The sequence below is a fragment of the Ranitomeya imitator genome, chromosome 1, assembly GCF_032444005.1.
Source record: "Ranitomeya imitator isolate aRanImi1 chromosome 1, aRanImi1.pri, whole genome shotgun sequence".
In the NCBI taxonomy this organism is placed as follows: Eukaryota; Metazoa; Chordata; class Amphibia; order Anura; family Dendrobatidae; genus Ranitomeya; species Ranitomeya imitator.
The window spans coordinates 667,803,752-667,822,731 of record NC_091282.1 but is presented as its reverse complement, the minus strand read 5'-3'; the positions used below and the strand labels follow the sequence as shown (position 1 = coordinate 667,822,731).

The window sequence follows — 18,980 nt, the reverse complement described above, 5'->3', positions numbered from 1 at the left end:
AAAGCTAAACGTATTATTCAGGATTATGCTACTGCGGGCCAGTCTTTGTGGGAGAAAATATTTGGCACAACATGGTGCTGAAATATCTAGAAAGAGAGAAATGAAAACTGATACATATTACCAATAATCTTGGTAGGCCTGGCCCACCGAAGGGCCAAAGAAGAGTTTCGATGGCCAAAATTTTGGTTATCATGGCAGCAAAGCCAATGAGATAAAGCAAAAGACTCCATCTGAAGTGGACATTGTAGTATAATACGATTTTCTATGGTCACAAATGGCCTTTAAAGGGAACAGCACAGAATGACTGTTCAAACCAAGGACAGGTGCCCTGTGCACCATCGGTGTGACTGAGCAGCTCAGTGCACCTCCCCACCTACTTGTTTTCCCTATATCTCCATTCCCCTCTATTTTGATTGACAGCTCTGGTTTTATAGAGAAGGGAGGAGAGCAGAGATAAATGGAAAACAGGTATGTGGGAAGGTGCACCGAACTGTTTGGCCACACCGAGGGTGCACTGAGCGCCTGTTCTTGGTTTGAACAGTCATTCTGTGCTGACAGTCCCTTTAAACTCAGAGCTTAAAAATATGGAGCCACCAATTAGGCTGGGCATCTGTAAAGTGTCATCTCCTCGTTGAGCGCAGTCTAACATATCCACTTATCTAATGAAAGTGGGATCATTTCTAGGAGGAAAATGGCACAATTGGCATGCACCAGATTTAACCCCTTCCCGACCTGTGACGCCACGTAGCCGTCATCACAGTCTGTGCCAATCCGACCTGTGACGCCTATATCCGACCTGTGATGCTCTGATCCCCCGTGCTCCGATCTCCCCACCCTCATACTTACCAAACCTCCCGGCGTCTGTCCGTCTTCTCCATGGGCGCCGCCAGCTTCCAAAATGGCGGGCACAAGCGCAGTGCGCCCGCCAAATCTGCCGGCCGGCAGATTCGTTCCAGGTACATTTTGATCACTGTGATAAAACCTATCACAGTGATCAAAATAAAAAAATAGTAAATGAACCCCCCCCCCCTTTATCACCCCCATAGGTAGGGACAATAATAAAATAAAGAAAATATATTTACTTTTATTTTTCCACTAGGGTTAGGGCTAGAACTAGGGTTAGGGTTAGAACTAGGGTTAGGGTTAGAACTAGGCTATGTACACATGGTGCGGATTTGGCTGCGGATCCGCAGTGGATTGGCCGCTGCGGATTCGCAGCAGTGTTCCATCAGGTTTACAGTGCCATGTAAACCTATGGAAAACCAAATCCGCTGTGCCCATGGTGCGGAAAATACAGCGTGGAAATGCTACGTTGTATTTCCCGCAGCATGTCAACTCTTTGTGCGGATTCCGCAGCGTTTTACACCTGTTCCTCAATAGGAATCCGCAGGTGAAATCCGCACAAAAAACACTGGAAAACGTGCGGATTTTTCAAAAATGGTGCGGAAAAATCTCACACGAATCCGCAAGGTGGGCACATAGCCTTAGGGTTAGGGTTAGAATTAGGGCTAGGGTTGGAAATAGGGTTAAGATTAGGCTTGTGGTTAGGGCTACGGTTAGGGGTGTGTTGGGGTTAAAGTTGTGGTTAGGGTTGGGACTAGGGTTAGGGTTGGGATTAGGGTTAGGGGTGTGTTGGGGTTAGTGTTGGAGTTAGAATTGAGGGGTTTCCACTGTTTAGGCACATCAGGGGTCTCCAAACGCAACATGGCGCCACCATTGATTCCATCTTGCGTTCAAAAAGTCAAATGGTGCTCCCTCCCTTCCGAGCCCCGACATGCCCCAAAACAGTGGTTTACCCCCACATATGGGGTACCAGCATACTCAAGACAAACTGGGAAGCAACTATTGGGGTCCAATTTCTCCTGTTACCCTTGTGAAAATAAAAAATTGCTTGCTAAAACAATTTTTGAGGAAAAAAAAAAGATTTTTTATTTTCACTGCTGTGCGTTATAAACTTCTGTGAAGCACTTGGGGGTTCAAAGTGCTCACCACACATCTAGATTAGTTCCTTGGGGGGTCTAGTTTCCAAAATGGGGTCACTTGTGGGGGGTTTCTACTGTTTAGGCACATCAGGGGCTCTGCAAACGTAACATGATGCCCGCAGACCATTCCATCAAAGTCTGCATTCCAAAACGTCACTACTTCCCTTCGGAGCCCCGACGTGTGACCAAACAGTGGTTCCCCCCCCCCACATATGGGGTATTAGCGTTCTCAGGACAAACTGGACAACAACTTTTGGGGTCCAATTTTTCCTGTTACTCTTGTGAAAATAAAAAATTGCAGGCTAAAAAATAATTTTTGAGGAAAGAAAAATAATTTTTTATTTTCATGGCTCTGTGTTATAAATTTCTGTGATGCACTTGGGGGTTTAAAGTGGTCACCGCACATCTAGATTAGTTCCATGGGAGGTCTAGTTTCCAAAATGGGGTCACATGTGGGGGAGCTCCAATGTTTAGGCACACAGGGGCTCTCCAAACACGACATGGTGTCCGCTAACGATTGGAGCTAATTTTTCATTCAAAAGTCAAATGGTGCTCCTTCCCTTCCGAGCCTTGCCATGTGCACAAACAGTGGTTTGGGACCACATATGAGGTATCGGTGTACTCAGGAGAAATTGCCCAACACATTTTAGGATCCATTTTATCCTGTTGCCCATGTGAAAATGAAAAAATTGAGGCTAAAAGAAATTTTTTGTGAAGAAAAAGGACTTTTTCATTTTTACGGATCAATTTGTTAAGCACCTGGGGGTTCAAAGTGCTCACTATGCATCTAGATAAGCTCTTTGGGGGGTCTAGTTTCCAAAATGGGGTCACTTGTGGGGGAGGTCCAATGTATAGGCACACAGGGGCTCTCCAAACGAGACATGGTGTCCGCTAACGATGGAGATAATTTTTCATTGAAAAAGTCAAATGGCGCCCATTCCCTTCAGAGCCCTGTCGTGCGCCCTAACAGTGGTTCCCTCCACATATGGGGTATCGGCGTACTCAGGATAAATTGTAAAATAACTTTTGGGGTCCTGTTTCTCTTTTTACCCTTGGGAAAATAAAAAAATTGTTGCTAAAAGATAATTTTTGTGACTAAAAAGCTAAATGTTCATTTTTCCTTCCATGTTGCTTCTGCTGCTGTGAAGCACCTGAAGGGTGAATGTGGTTTCGAGTACCTTGAGGGGTGCAGTTTTTAGAATGGTGTCACTTTTGGGTATTTTCAGCCATATAGACCCCTCAAACTGACTTCAAATGTGAGGTGGTGCCTAAAAAAAATGGTTTTGTAAATTTCGTTGTAAGGGTATGTGCACACATTCAGGAATTTTTGCGATAAATTTTTATAGCGATAAAAACTCTATAAAACGCTTAAAAACGCATACATATGCATCCTATCATTTAGAATGCATTTTGCATTTTTTGTGCAGATGATGCATTACGTGAAAATAAACATCATATTCATTATTTTTGCGGATTTTATGCGGATTTCCCAGTATAGTATGTCATCTGGTGTGTCTGGGAAAAAAACGTAAAAAAAAAAAATCCGCAAAAAATCTGCACAAAACACGCATTAAAAACGCAAAAATAAATCGCATGCGGATTTCTGGCAGAAATGTCCGGTTTTTGTCAGGAAATTTCTGCTAGAAATCCTGACGTGTGCACATACCCTAAAAATGAGAAATCGCTGGTCAAATTTTAACCCTTATAACTTCCTAGCAAAAAAATTTTGTTTCCAAAATTGTGCTGATGTAAAGTAGACATGTGGGTAATGTTATTTATTAACTATTTTGTGTCATAACTCTCGTTTAACAGAATAAAAATTCAAAATTTGAAAATTGGGAAATTTTCAAAATTTTCGCCAAATTTCCATTTTTTTTTCACAAATAAATGCAAAAATTAGCGCCCTAAATTTACGACTAACATGAAGCCCAATATGTCACGAAAAAAACAATCTCAGAACCGCTAGGATCTGTTGAAGCGTTTCTGAGTTATTACCTCATAAAGGGACACTGGTCAGAATTGCAAAAAATGGCCCGGTCATTAAGTTCAAAATAGGCTGGGTCATGAAGGGGTTAATCTTTTTCTGTGTCACTTCCTTTCTTGTGATGGTTGTGCCAAATGTTTTATTGACTTTCACAATCCAGAGTGAGTTGCAACACATAATGTAGCGTACGTGCAATTCTTACCAAATGACGCCTTTCTATTTAGCTTGTAAGTTATCATTCTTTCTCCATTGTGCACATTTTACTGTACATTTGTTTTCACACAGTCGTGTAAAAAAAATGTTTTACGTTGGCAAGCTGCCATTTACTCCCACATTACTCAGGTTAACTTGAAACAATATTATTTCAACACTGGGAAAGCATTCATAGGCATTTAGGATGTTCAATTATTTTTCATGTACGTGAAAAAATATATATTTTTTTTATTAATGTTTTGGAGATTTTTTTTTAATCAGTGTGTCATTTTCTACCATCAGTGATTTTTTTTTTTCATATGCCAAAAAAATCCTTGAAAAAAATCCAAAGTTTCTTCTGCTCAGGCTCGGACTGAACCACAGGAGAATTCCCAGGTAGGCCTGTTCGCAGGAGTAAGCCCCTATTCCTCTACAAGGGTACGTTCACATTCGCGTCTTTGGACGCAGCGTCGTCGCCGCAAAACAACGCATGCGTAATGCATCCCTATCTTTAACATTGGGGATACATGGGCATGCGTTGTCATGCGTTTTGGTGCGTTTCGCGACGCATGCGTCGTTTCGGCGCACCTGGCAGGGCGCGACAAACGCAACATGTTGCATTTTTTCTGCGTCCAAAATTTTTTTTAAAAACGCATGCGTCGCACTTGCGTTGCATTTGCGTCGTCGATGCGTCAAAACCCCCATTGAAGTGTATTGGCAACGCAGAAGACGCAAGTACTTGCGATGTTGTGCGTTGTACGACGCATGAGTTCTTTAATTAAAAAATAGATAAGTGTATAGACGGTGTCTAGACACTGAAAAGACCCTATATATATAAAAAAAGGTTGAACGCATGCGTCAAAAAAGCCTGCGTTTTACATGCGTCTTTCGTGCGTCGTGTCCACGACGCTGCGTCCAAAGACGCGAATGTGAACGTAGCCTAAGAGCAGCAGTTGGCACAATATACGTGATTCAATGTCTACAGATAATGGCAGCATCATTCATTTAAGAAATTACCTAATTTATTATTATTATATAGAAGTATAAATACATTTGTGAATGAGGGTAAATGTAATACAGGTCCTTCTCAAAAAATTAGCATATAGTGTTAAATTTCATTATTTACCATAATGTAATGATTACAATTAAACTTTCATATATTATAGATTCATTATCCACCAACTGAAATTTGTCAGGTCTTTTATTGTTTTAATACTGATGATTTTGGCATACAACTCCTGATAACCCAAAAAACCTGTCTCAATAAATTAGCATATTTCACCCATCCAATCAAATAAAAGTGTTTTTTAATAACAAACAAAAAAACCAACAAATAATAATGTTCAGTTATGCACTCAATACTTGGTCGGGAATCCTTTGGCAGAAATGACTGCTTCAATGCGGCGTGGCATGGAGGCAATCAGCCTGTGACACTGCTGAGATGTTATGGAGGCCCAGGATGCTTCAATAGCGGCCTTAAGCTCATCCAGAGTGTTGGGTCTTGCGTCTCTCAACTTTCTCTTCACAATATCCCACAGATTCTCTATGGGGTTCAGGTCAGGAGAGTTGGCAGGCCAATTGAGCACAGTAATACCATGGTCAGTAAACCATTTACCAGTGGTTTTGGCACTGTGAGCAGGTGCCAGGTCGTGCTGAAAAATGAAATCTTCATCTCCATAAAGCATTTCAGCCGATGGAAGCATGAAGTGCTCCAAAATCTCCTGATAGCTAGCTGCATTGACCCTGCCCTTGATGAAACACAGTGGACCAACACCAGCAGCTGACATGGCACCCCACACCATCACTGACTGTGGGTACTTGACACTGGACTTCAGGCATTTTGGCATTTCCTTCTCCCCAGTCTTCCTCCAGACTCTGGCACCTTGATTTCCGAATGACATGCAAAATTTGCTTTCATCAGAAAAAAGTACTTGGGACCACTTAGCAACAGTCCAGTGCTGCTTCTCTGTAGCTCAAAAGTGGCTTTACCTGGGGAATGCGGAACCTGTAGCCCATTTCCTGCACACGCCTGTGCACGGTGGCTCTGGATGTTTCCACACCAGACTCAGTCCACTGCTTCCTCAGGTTCCCCAAGGTCTGGAATCGGTCCTTCTCCACAATCTTCCTCAGGGTCCGGTCTCCTCTTCTCGTTGTACAGCGTTTTCTGCCACATTGTTTCCTTCCAACAGACTTACCATTGAGGTGCCTTGATACAGCACTCTGGGAACAGCCTATTTGTTGAGAAATTTCTTTCTGGGTCTTAGCCTCTTGCTTGAGGGTGTCAATGATGGCCTTCTTGACATCTGTCAGGTCGCTAGTCTTACCCATGATGGGGGTTTTGAGTAATGAACCAGGCAGGGAGTTTATAAAAGCCTCAGGTATCTTTTGCATGTGTTTAGAGTTAATTAGTTGATTCAGAAGATTAGGGTAATAGGTCGTTTAGAGAACCTTTTCTTGATATGCTAATTTATTGAGACAGGTTTTTTGGGTTATCAGGAGTTGTATGCCAAAATCATCAGTATTAAAACAATAAAAGACCTGACAAATTTCAGTTGGTGGATAATGAATCTATAATATATGAAAGTTTAATTGTAATCATTACATTATGGTAAATAATGAAATTTAACACTATATGCTAATTTTTTGAGAAGGACCTGTATTTGCGCATAGTGGAACAGTAGCCCCCCAGAGTTGACTGGTGGGACCTTGAGATCCCACTTCAACACTGGTTCTGCCATTTAGGATAGGTTCAGATGAACGTATAAAAAATTGTTTTATTCAGTAAACGTGGATGATTTTTTTCTCACTTGTCATCCGTGTGCAGTCCCCTATTTACAGTAGCAGCGCATAATTTTTTTTACAGTTTCTTACCTTAAAGAATGGCAATGTATCCGTAGAAACGGATGCTATATTGTGATTCTGTATTGGATCTGATTTATTTTTTTTTACTTATTTTTTTTATTGCACACCCATAGACTTGACCTGGCAAGTCTCATCCGATTTATGGAAGAAAGTAGTGCCTGCTGCGATTTTTATTCTTTACGCGCAGATTGGGTCAGTGATTAAAAATCGCTCATCTGCAGTGCCCCATTGAGTAACTTTGGTCCAAGCGCAATCCGTTTTATTCACAAACAGCAAATATGGTCGTGTGAACAAGCTCTTATAATGTTGATCATGGACAGCACACGTGGCTGTGATTTTCACAGAACTATAGACTTGTATTGGTGTTTTTGTTTTATAACTTGAATAAATGTTGACATCTTTTTGATTTTATTTTTTTTGCAGGCACATGGTCCTTGAAAAAAAAAGGACATGTGAACAGCCACAAACTATAATATACTGTATATATTAAAAACAGAACAATGACGTGAAAAATTGATATTGGAATGAGGCCAAAGAACAATTTTTGATAAGCACAAAAATGTGCCGTAATCGGCGCATGCGCAAGGTGCTGTTGGGGCGTCTTAATATTCGTAATCCAAAAACTAGGAAACACTTTGGTGAATGTAGTTGATTCGTGGTTTCTGCCAGTACTGTAATATAATATACCGGACATAGTTACATAGTTACATAGTTATTAAGGTTGAAGGAAGACTATAAGTCCATCTAGTTCAACCCATAGCCTAACCTAACATGCCCTAACATGTTGATCCAGAGGAAGGCAAAAAAAAACCATGTGGCAAAGAGTAAGCTCCACACTGGGGAAAAAAATTCCTTCCCGACTCCACATACGGCAATCAGACTAGTTCCCTGGATCAACACCCTATCAAGGAATCTAGTGTATGTACCCTGTAACATTATACTTTTCCAGAAAGGTATCCAGTCCCCTCTTAAAATTAAGTAATGAATCACTCATTACAACATCATACGGCAGAGAGTTCCATAGTCTCACTGCTCTTACAGTAAAGAATCCGCGTCTGTTATTATGCTTAAACCTTTTTTCCTCCAAACGCAGAGGATGCCCCCTTGTCCCGTTTCAGGTCTATGATTAAAAAGATCATCAGAAAGGTCTTTGTACTGTCCCCTCATATATTTATACATTAACATAAGATCACCCCTTAGTCTTCGTTTTTCCAAACTAAATAGCCCCAAGTGTAATAACCTATCTTGGTACTGCAGACCCCCCAGTCCTCTAATAACCTTGGTCGCTCTTCTCTGCACCCGCTCCAGTTCAGCTATGTCTTTCTTATACACCGGAGACCAGAACTGTGCACAGTATTCTAAGTGTGGTCGAACTAGTGACTTGTATAGAGGTAAAATTATGTTCTCCTCATGAGCATCTATGCCTCTTTTAATGCATCCCATTATTTTATTTGCCTTTGTAGCAGCTGCCTGACACTGGCCACTGAATATGAGTTTGTCATCCACCCATACACCCAGATCTTTTTCATTGACGGTTTTGCCCAGAGTTTTAGAATTAAGCACATAATTATATATCTTATTACGTCTACCCAAGTGCATGACCTTACATTTATCCCCATTAAAGCTCATTTGCCATTTATCAGCCCAAGCTTCTAGTTTACATAAATCATCCTGTAATATAAAATTGTCCTCCCCTGTATTGATTACCCTGCAGAGTTTAGTGTCATCTGCAAATATTGAAATTCTACTCTGAATGCCCCCTACAAGGTCATTAATAAATATGTTAAAAAGAAGAGGGCCAAATACTGACCCCTGTGGTACCCCACTGCTAACCGCTACCCAGTCCGAGTGTGCTCCATTAATGAACACCCTTTGTTTCCTATCCCTGAGCCAGCTCTCAACCCACTTGCACATATTTTCCCCTATCCCCATTATTCTCATTTTATGTATCAACCTTTTGTGTGGCACCATATCAAAAGCTTTTGAAAAGTCCATATACACTACATCCACTGGGTTCCCTTGGTCCAATCCGGAACTTACCTCTTCATAGAAACTGATCAAATTAGTCTGACATGAACGGTCCCTAGTAAACCCGTGCTGATACTGGGTCATGAGGTTATTCCTCTTCAGATACTCCAGTATAGCATCCCTTAGAATGCCCTCCAGGATTTTACCCACAGTAGAGGTTAAGCTTACTGGCCTATAATTTCCGAGTTCAGTTTTTGTCCCCCTTTTTGAATATTGGCACCACATTTGCTATACACCAGTCCTGTGGTATAGACCCTGTTATTATGGAGTCTTTAAAGATTAAAAATAATGGTCTATCAATGACTGTACTTAATTCCTGCAGTACTCGGTGGGGTATCCCATCCGGGCCCGGAGATTTGTCAATTTTAGTGATTTTTAGACGCCGCCGCACTTCCTGCTGGGTTAAGCAGGTTACATTTAATGGGGAATTTTTATCACTAGTCATTTTGTCTGCCATGGGATTTTCTTGTGTAAATACTGATGAAAAAAAGTCATTTAGCATATTGGCTTTTTCCTCATCCTCATCCACCATTTCACCCAGACTATTTTTAAGGGGGCCAACACTATCATTTTTTAGTTTCTTACTATTTATGTAGTTAAAGAATATTTTAGGATTATTTTTACTCTCTCTGGCAATGAGTCTCTCTGTCTCAATCTTTGCTGCCTTGATTTGCTTTTTACAGAATTTATTTAATTTTCTGTATTTATTTAATGCCTCATCACTACCTACTTCCTTTAATTCTCTAAATGCTTTCTTTTTGTCACTTATTGCGCCCCTTACAGCTCTATTTAGCCATATTGGTTTCCTCCTATTTCTAGTATGTTTATTCCCATACGGTATATACTGTGCACAGGTCCTATCCAGGATGCTAATAAACGTCTCCCATTTTCTTTGTGTATTTTTGTGTCTCAGGATATCGTCCCAGTTAATTGCACCAAGATCCTCTCTCATCCGTTGGAAATTTGCCCTCCTGAAGTTTAGTGTCCCTGTAACCCCTCTATTACACATCTTTTTAAAGGATACATGAAAACGTATTATTTTGTGATCGCTACTACCCAAGTAACCCCCAACCCTTATATTTGATATGCGGTCTGGCCTGTTGGTTAATATTAGGTCTAGCAGTGCCCCCCTTCTTGTTGGGTCCTGAACCAGTTGTGAAAGGTAATTGTCTCTCATAGTTGTCAAAAACCAATTACCGTTGCTGGAACTGCAGGTTTCTCTTCCCCAATCTATTTCAGGGTAGTTGAAGTCCCCCATAATAATGACTTCTCCTTGAGTCGCAGCTTCATCTATTTGCTTTACGAGGATATTCTCCATTGCTTCCATTATTTTTGGAGATTTATAACAAACCCCTATCAGTAATTTATTATTTTTTCCCCCTCCCCTTATCTCCACCCACAGGGATTCTACATTTTCATTAAATTCACCTATATTATCACGCAGGATGGGTTTTAAGGATGATTTTACATATAGACACACCCCACCCCCTTGCTTATCTGTACGGTCATTTCTGAAAAGGCTATAGCCCTGCAAGTTAACAGCCCAGTCATGGCTCTCATCCAGCCATATCTCAGATATCCCCACCATGTCATAATTATGCTCCAACAACATTAGTTCTAATTCGTCCATTTTGTTGGCGAGGCTTCTGGCATTAGTATACATACATTTTATGTATCTCTTCTCCATTAAGAATAAATAGATGACCGGCACTGAGATCCGCTAGCCAGCAATGGAAACTCTGCAATTGTGATCTGATTAAGCAGGACGAGTGAAGTCTCCACATGAATTAAGGGAGGTGCTGTGCATATGCAAGAGCTAGTCCAAAACCATGACATAAGAAGAAACAAAAATGCAGCACTCACCCACGTTCTTCATGAAAAAGTGTGTCCTTTATTCAGCGACAATAGCTTAACAGGACATTAAACGGCATCAGCAGGGAAGTGTGAGGGAGCAGGAGTGAGGAGAGACCGGTCTCTCCTCACTCCCGCTCCCTCACACTTCCCTGCTGATGCCGTTTAATGTCCTGTTAAGCTATTGTCGCTGAATAAAGGACACACTTTTTCATGAAGAACGTGGGTGAGTGCTGCATTTTTGTTTCTTCTTATGTCATTTTATGAATCTCTCTGCACCTCTATTCTTTCTTAAATTATTAACTGTTCTAACCCCACCCCCATGACACCGCCACCCCCAACTTCCTTATTTGTGCCCAGGTCTCTATCTGCACTATCTTCCCCTCCTATAAAATGAATACCCTCCCCCCCAATTCCTAGTTTAAACACTCCTCCAACCTTCTAGCCATTTTCTCCCCAGCACAGCTGTACCTTCCCCATTGAGGTGCAGCCCGTCCCTAGCGTAGAGCCTGTAGCCAACTGAGAAGTCGGCCCAGTTCTGCAGGAACCCAAACCCCTACTTCCTACACCAATTCTTGAGCCACTTATTAACCTCCCTAATCTCCCATTGCCTCTCTGGCGTGGCACGTGGTACAGGCAGTATTTCAGAGAATACCACGTTGGAGGTCCTTGCTTTCAGCTTGCAGCCTAATTCCCTGAAATCATCTTTAAGGACCTTCCACCTACCTCTAACTTTGTCATTTGTGCCAATGTGCACCATGACCGCTGGGTCCTCACCAGCCCCTCCCAGTAATCTGTCCACCCGATCAGCGATGTGTCGGACTCGAGCGCCAGGTAGGCAGCACACCGTTCGACGATCCCTGTCTTTGTGGCAGATTGCCCTATCTGTTACCCTAATAATTGAGCCCCCCCACTACCAGCACCTGTCTGGCCTGCCCTGCTCTCCTATTTCCCTCCTTACTGGAGCAGTCACTCCTCCGGCTTTCAGAGGACATGCCTGGCTGCAGCAGTGCTACCCCTGTACTGGCACCCCCCTCATCTGCCAACTTAGCAAACTTATTGTGGTGTTCCAGATCAGGACTAGCCTCCCTGGCACTCTTCCCTCTACCCCGCTTCCTAACTGTCACCCAGCTTGCTACTTCACTGTTCTGCAGCTCCATCCCACCATCCCCCCCCCTCATCTGTCCCATTGAGCGTCTGCTCCGTGAGCAGAAGACTCCTCACCATATTGTCTATGGATCTCAGTGTTGTCAGCTGCACATTTAGATTCAGAATCTGGTTTTCCAAATTCACAACATGCTCACATCTCGCACAGCAGTATGCACCCTCGATCGGCTGTTCAAGGATTGCATACATGTGGCAAGATGTGCACTGGATGGCATTAATAATAGTGGAGCACATTTCCTAATGGGGATTGCACCAGACAGAAAAGTTAAATTAAAAAAAAATAAAAAATAAATACAAAGTATTAACCCCTTCCCGACCTTTGACGCATACGCTGCGTCATGAAAGTCGGTGCCATTCCGACCCATGACGCAGCATATGCGTCATGGAAAGATCGCGTCCCTGCAGGCCGGGTGAAAGGGTTAACTCCCATTTCACCCGATCTGCAGGGACAGGGGGAGTGGTAGTTTAGCCCAGGGGGGGTGGCTTCACCCCCTCGTGGCTACGATCGCTCTGATTGGCTGTTGAAAGTGAAACTGCCAATCAGAGCGATTTGTAATATTTCACCTAAAAAACTGGTGAAATATTACAATCCAGCCATGGCCGATGCTGCAATATCATCGGCCATGGCTGGAAACACTTATGTGCACCCACCCCACCCCTCCGATCGCCCCCCAGCCCCCCGATCTGTGGTCCGCTCCCCTCCGTCCTGTGCTCCGCTCCCCCGTCCTCCTGTCCGCTTCCCCGTGCACCAATCACACCCCCTGTGCTGCAATCAAACCCCCCCGCACTCCGATCCCCCCCCCCCGCACACAGCGACCCCCCCCGTGCTCCGATCCACCCCCCCGCACAGCGATCCCTCACCCCGTGCTCCAATCCTTCCCCGTGTTCCAATCCTCCCTCCCGTGTTCCGATCCACCCCCCCCCCATGATCCGATCCACCCCCCCGTGCTCCGACGCCCCCCCCCGTGCCCTGATCTCCCCCCCTTATACTTACCTGGCCGCCCGAGGTCCGTCCGTCTTCTTTCCTGGGCGCCGCCATCTTCCAAAATGGCGGGCGCATGTGCAGTGCGCCCGCCGAATCTGCCGGCCGGCAGATTCGTTCCAGAGTGAATTTTGATCACTGAGATATATCCTATCTCAGTGATCAAAATAAAAAAAATAGTAAATGACCCCCCCCCTTTGTCACCCCCATAGATAGGGACAATAAAAAAAATAAAGAATTTTTTTTTTTTTCACTAAGGTTGGGGTAAGAACTAGGGTTAGGGTTAGGGGTAGGGTTAGGGTTAGGGGTAGGGGTAGGGGTAGGGTTAGGGGTAGGGTTAGGGGTAGGGTTAGGGCTAGGGTTAGGGTTTCGGTATGTGCACACGTATTCTGGTCCTATGCGGATTTTTCCGCAGCGGATTTGAAAAATCCACAGTGCTAAACCGCTGCCGATTTATCGTGGATTTACCGCGGTTTTTCTGCGCATTTCACTGCGGTTTTACAACTGCGATTTTCTATTGGAGCAGTTCTAAAACCGCTGCGGAATCCGCAGAAAGAAGTGACATGCTGCGGAATGTAAACCGCTGCGTTTCCGTGCAGTTTTTCCGCAGCATGTGTACAGCGATTTTTGGTTCCCATAGGTTCACATTGAACTGTAAACTCATGGGAAACTGCTGCGGATCCGCAGCGTTTTCCGCAGCGTGTGCACATACCTTTAGAATTAGGCTATGTGCACACGGTGCGGATTGGCCGCTGCGGATCCGCAGCAGTGTTCCATCGGGTTTACAGTACCATGTAAACATATGGAAAACCAAATCCGCTGTGCCCATGGTGCAGAAAATACCGCGCGGGAACGCTGCGTTGTATTTTCCGCAGCATGCCAATTCTTTGTGCGGATTCCGCAGCGTTTTACACCTGTTCCTCAATAGGAATCCACAGGTGAAATCCGCACAAAAAACACTGGAAATCCACGGTAAATCCACAGGTAAAACGCAGTGCCTTTTACCCGCGGATTTTTCAAAAATGATGCTGAAAAATCTCATACGAATCCGCAACGTTGGCACATAGCCTTAGAGTTGGGTTGGAATTAGGGTTGTGGTTAGGGTTAGGGGTGTGTTGGGGTTAGGGTTGTGGTTAGGGGTGTGTTGGGGTTAGGGTTGTGATTAGGGTTACGGCTACAGTTGGGATAAGGGTTAGGGGTGTGTTGGAGGTAGAATTGAGGGGTTTCCACTGTTTAGGCACTTCAGGGGGTCTCCAAACGCAACATGGCGCCACCATTGATTCCAGCCAATCTTGTATTCAAAAATTCAAATGGTGCTCCCTCACTTCCGAACCCCGACGTGTGCCCAAACAGTGGTTTACCCCCACATATGGGGTACCAGCATACTCAGGACAAACTGCGCAACAATTACTGGGGTCCAATTTCTCCTGTTACCCTTGAGAAAATAAAAAATTGCTTGCTAAAACATCATTTTTGAGGAAAGAAAAATGATTTTTTATTTTCACGGCTCTGCGTTGTAAACGTCTGTGAAGCACTTGGGGGTTCAAAGTGCTCACCACATATCTAGATAAGTTCCTTGGGGGGTCTAGTTTCCAAAATGGGGTCACTTGTGGGGGGTTTCTACTGTTTAGGCACACCAGGGGCTCTGCAAACGCAACGTGACGCCCGCAGACCATTCCATCAAAGTCTGCATTTCAAAAGTCACTACTTCCCTTCTGAGCCCCCACGTGTGCCCAAACAGTGGTTTACCCCCACACATGGGGCATCAGCGTACTCAGGAGAAACTGGACAACAACTTTTGTGGTCCAATTTCTCCTGTAACCCTTGGGAAAATAAAAAATTCTGGGCTAAAAAATTATTTTTGAGGAAAGAAAACGTATTTATTATTTTCACGGCTCTGCGTTATAAACTACTGTAAAGCACTTGGGGGTTGAAAGTGCTCACCACACATCTAGATAAGTTCCTTTGGGGGTCTAGTTTCCAAAATGGGGTCACTTGTGGGGGGTTTCTACTGTTTAGGCACACCAGGGGCTCTGCAAACGCAATGTGACGCCCGCAGACCATTCCATCAAAGTCTGCATTTCAAAAGTCACTACTTCCCTTCTGAGCCCCCACGTGTGCCCAAACAGTGGTTTACCCCCACACATGGGGTATCAGCGTACTCAGGAGAAACTGGACAACAACTTTTGTGGTCCAATTTCTCCTGTAACCCTTGGGAAAATAAAAAATTCTGGGCTAAAAAATTATTTTTGAGGAAAGAAAACGTATTTATTATTTTCACGGCTCTGCGTTATAAACTTCTGTAAAGCACTTGGGGGTTGAAAGTGCTCACCACACATCTAGATAAGTTCCTTTGGGGGTCTAGTTTCCAAAATGGGGTCACTTGTGGGGGGTTTCTACTGTTTAGGCACACCAGGGGCTCTGCAAACGCAATGTGACGCCCGCAGACCATTCCATCAAAGTCTGCATTTCAAAAGTCACTACTTCCCTTCTGAGCCCCCACGTGTGCCCAAACAGTGGTTTACCCCCACACATGGGGTATCAGCGTACTCAGGAGAAACTGGACAACAACTTTTGTGGTCCAATTTCTCCTGTAACCCTTGGGAAAATAAAAAATTGCGGGCTAAAATTCATTTTTGAGAAAATAATTTTTTATTTTTATTTTCATGGCTCTGCGTTATAAACTTCTGTGAAGCACTTGAGGGTTCAAAGTGCTCACTACACATCTAGATTAGTTCCTTTGGGGGTCTAGTTTCCAAAATGGGGTAATTTGTGGGGGATCTCCAATGTTTAGGCACACAGGGGCTCTCCAAACGCGACATGGTGTCCGCTAATGATTGGAGATAATTTTCCATTTAAAAAGCCAAATGGCGTGCCTTCCCTTCTGAGCCCTGCCGTGCGCCCAAACAGTGGTTTACCCCCACATATGGGGTATCTGCATACTCAGGACAAACTGGACAACAACATTTGTGGTCCAATTTCTCCTATTACCATTGGCAAAATAGGAAATTCCAGGCTAAAAAATCATTTTTGAGAAAAGAAAAATTATTTTTTATTTTCATGGCTCTGCATTATAAACTTCTGTGAAGCACCTGGGGGTTTAAAGTGCTCAGTATGCATCTAGATAAGTTCCTTGGGGGGTCTAGTTTCCAAAATGGGGTCACTTGTGGGGGAGCTCCATTGCATAGGCACACAGGGGCTCTCCAAATGCGACATGGTGTCCGCTAACAATTGGAGCTAATTTTCCATTCAAAAAGTTAAAAGGCGCGCCTTCCCTTCCGAGCCCTGCCGTGTGCCCAAACAGTGGTTTACCCCCACATATGAGGTATCGGCGTACTCGGGAGAAATTGCTCAACAAATTTTAGGATCCATTTTATCCTATTGCCCATGTGAAAATGAAAAAATTGAGGCGAAAATAAATTTTTTGTGAAAAAAAAGTACTTTTTCATTTTTACGGATCAATTTGTGAAGCACCTGAGGGTTTAAAGTGCTCACTAGGCATCTAGATAAGTTCCTTGGGGGGTCCAGTTTCCAAAATGGGGTCACTTGTGGGGGAGCTCCAATGTTTAAGCACACAGGGTCTCTCCAAACGCGACATGGTGTCCGCTATCGATGGAGCTAATTTTCCATTCAAAAAGTCAAATGGCGCTCCTTCCCTTCCGAGCCTTACCATGTGCCCAAACAGTGGTTTACCCCCACATGTGAAGTATCGGTGTACTCAGGAGAAATTGCCAAACAAATTTTAGGATCCATTTTATCCTGTTGTCCATGTGAAAATGAAAAAATTGAGGCTAAAAGAATTTTTTTGTGAAAAAAAAGTACTTTTTCATTTTTACGGATCAATTTGTGAAGCACCTGGGGGTTTAAAGGGCTCACTATGCATCTAGATAAGTTCCTTGGGGAGTCTAGTTTCCAAAATGGGGTCACTTGTGGGGGAGCTCCAATTTTTAGGCACACGGGGGCTCTCCAAATGTGACATGGTGTCCGCTAAAGAGTGCAGCCAATTTTTCATTCAAAAAGTCAAATGGCGCTCCTTCCCTTCCAAGCCCTGCCGTGCGCCCAAACAGTGGTTTACCCCCACATATGAGGTATCAGCGTACTCAGGACAAATTGGACAACAACGTACGTGGTTCAGTTTCTCCTTTTACCATTGGGAAAATAAAAAAATTGTTGCTGAAAAATCATTTTTGTGACTAAAAAGTTAAATGTTCATTTTTTCCTTCCATGTTGCTTCTGCTGCTGTGAAGCACCTGAAGGGTTAATAAACTTCTTGAATGTGGTTTTGTGCACCTTGAGGGGTGCAGTTTTTAGAATGGTGTCACTTTTGGGTATTTTCAGCCATATAGACCCCTCAAACTGACTTCAAATGTGAGGTGGTCCCTAAAAAAAATGGTTTTGTAAATTTCGTTGTAAAAATGAGAAATCGCTGGTCAAATTTTAACCCTTATAACTTCCTAGCAAAAAAAAATTTTGTTTCCAAAATTGTGCTGATGTAAAGTAGACGTGTGGGAAATGTTATTTATTAACTATTTTGTGTCACATAACTCTCTGGTTTAACAGAATAAAAATTCAAAATGTGAAAATTGCGAAATTTTCAAAATTTTCGCCAAATTTCCGTTTTTATCACAAATAAACACAGAATTTATTGACCTAAATTTACCACTAACATGAAGCCCAATATGTCACGAAAAAACAATCTCAGAACCGCTAGGATCCATTGAAGCGTTCCTGAGTTATTACCTCATGAAGGGACACTGGTCAGAATTGCAAAAAACGGCAAGGTCTTTAAGGTCAAAATAGGCTGGGTCATGAAGGGGTTAAAAAAAATAAAATAAAATAAAAAAAAAACAGCAAATCAGTACTTCCTCCCTTGGAAACTCCCTGACTCCAAAGTCACTGAATCACAAGTCACACTTACCGCCGTCCACACTTACGCTCTGGTCACACTCAGCTCGCTCACACTCGCTCTGCTGAAGATTTATAGATTTTTTTTTTCTCTAGTTCCCTTAACAGCAATCCACCTTGCTGTTCAAATGCACTTCCAAAAAGACATAGATGTATTACAAGGCACGAGTGCCAGGTGTGATCATATGAACATACTTTCACAAAGCTAAGGTGTTTTCTCAGTCCAAGTGCTTACACACCACGTTCACCTGCCTAAGGGTAAATGAAATATTGAACAGGCGTCATGCAGGAATCATATTTCAGCCTCTCAGCAAAACTAAGGACGCAAATGATTTTCAGTAGAAGCAGAATTTGCCGGATTCGGATACATCGCACTTTAATCTACCTGGTTTTGTATTAATCAGCAATACATTTAATTCTATTTTTTTGTGGTTTTATTTCTGAATATTTATTTGGCCCCTTCAGGATGATTTGCCATCACTTTTGCCATCCTACAAGTCACTGTGACTCTCATGAGATGGGATTATGATATTCACTGTGGACATATCCAGTGTGAATCTATATATGTGGCAGTGGAGTAGTGTGGGTGGGCTGCCGGGGCAAGGCGAGTGTTGTGTCCTCCAGCCGGGGAGCCATAGTACCTTCCACCAGCTCACACTTGCACGTATATTGTCATATAATTACAGATTGCATTTTGACCTTTTTTTTCCTGCTTAGATCAGACATGGATTTTTTTAATTTTTTTATTACTTTATGTAACAATTTTATTGCCCAAGTTCCATCTCTAACCCTAGTCCTATGCTTAACCGTAGACCTTACCGTAAGCCTAACCCTAGTTAGGATGATAAAAAGTGTGGAAAAAAAAAACCCATAAAGGTTTTAGATACACCAGCTAAAAGCAGCATGATGCAGGGGCAGAGACCCTGATTTCAGTGATGTATCACCTACTGGGCTACTTTCTGTAGTTTTGATAAAATCACAGTTTTCTCTGCTGCAGATCCAGCAGTTCTCTTAAGGCCGGCCTCAC

The 18,980-nt window shown here is 43.2% G+C and overlaps 1 protein-coding gene across 3 annotated transcripts in view; it reads right to left on the bottom strand.

Annotated features, from left to right (window-relative positions):
- PAK6 (p21 (RAC1) activated kinase 6) overlaps positions 1-18,980 on the bottom strand; it is a 114,079-nt gene that overhangs the window by 53,312 nt on the left and 41,787 nt on the right. Inside the window, exon 1 of one of the 3 annotated variants that reach the window (XM_069729499.1) lies at positions 17,967-17,990. The exons of the other annotated variants lie outside the window; for them this stretch is intronic. The gene's annotated coding sequence lies outside the window, so the exon portion shown is untranslated. Of the gene's footprint in view, positions 1-17,966; positions 17,991-18,980 lie in introns of those variants that run through there. 3 annotated transcript variants of the gene reach the window in all.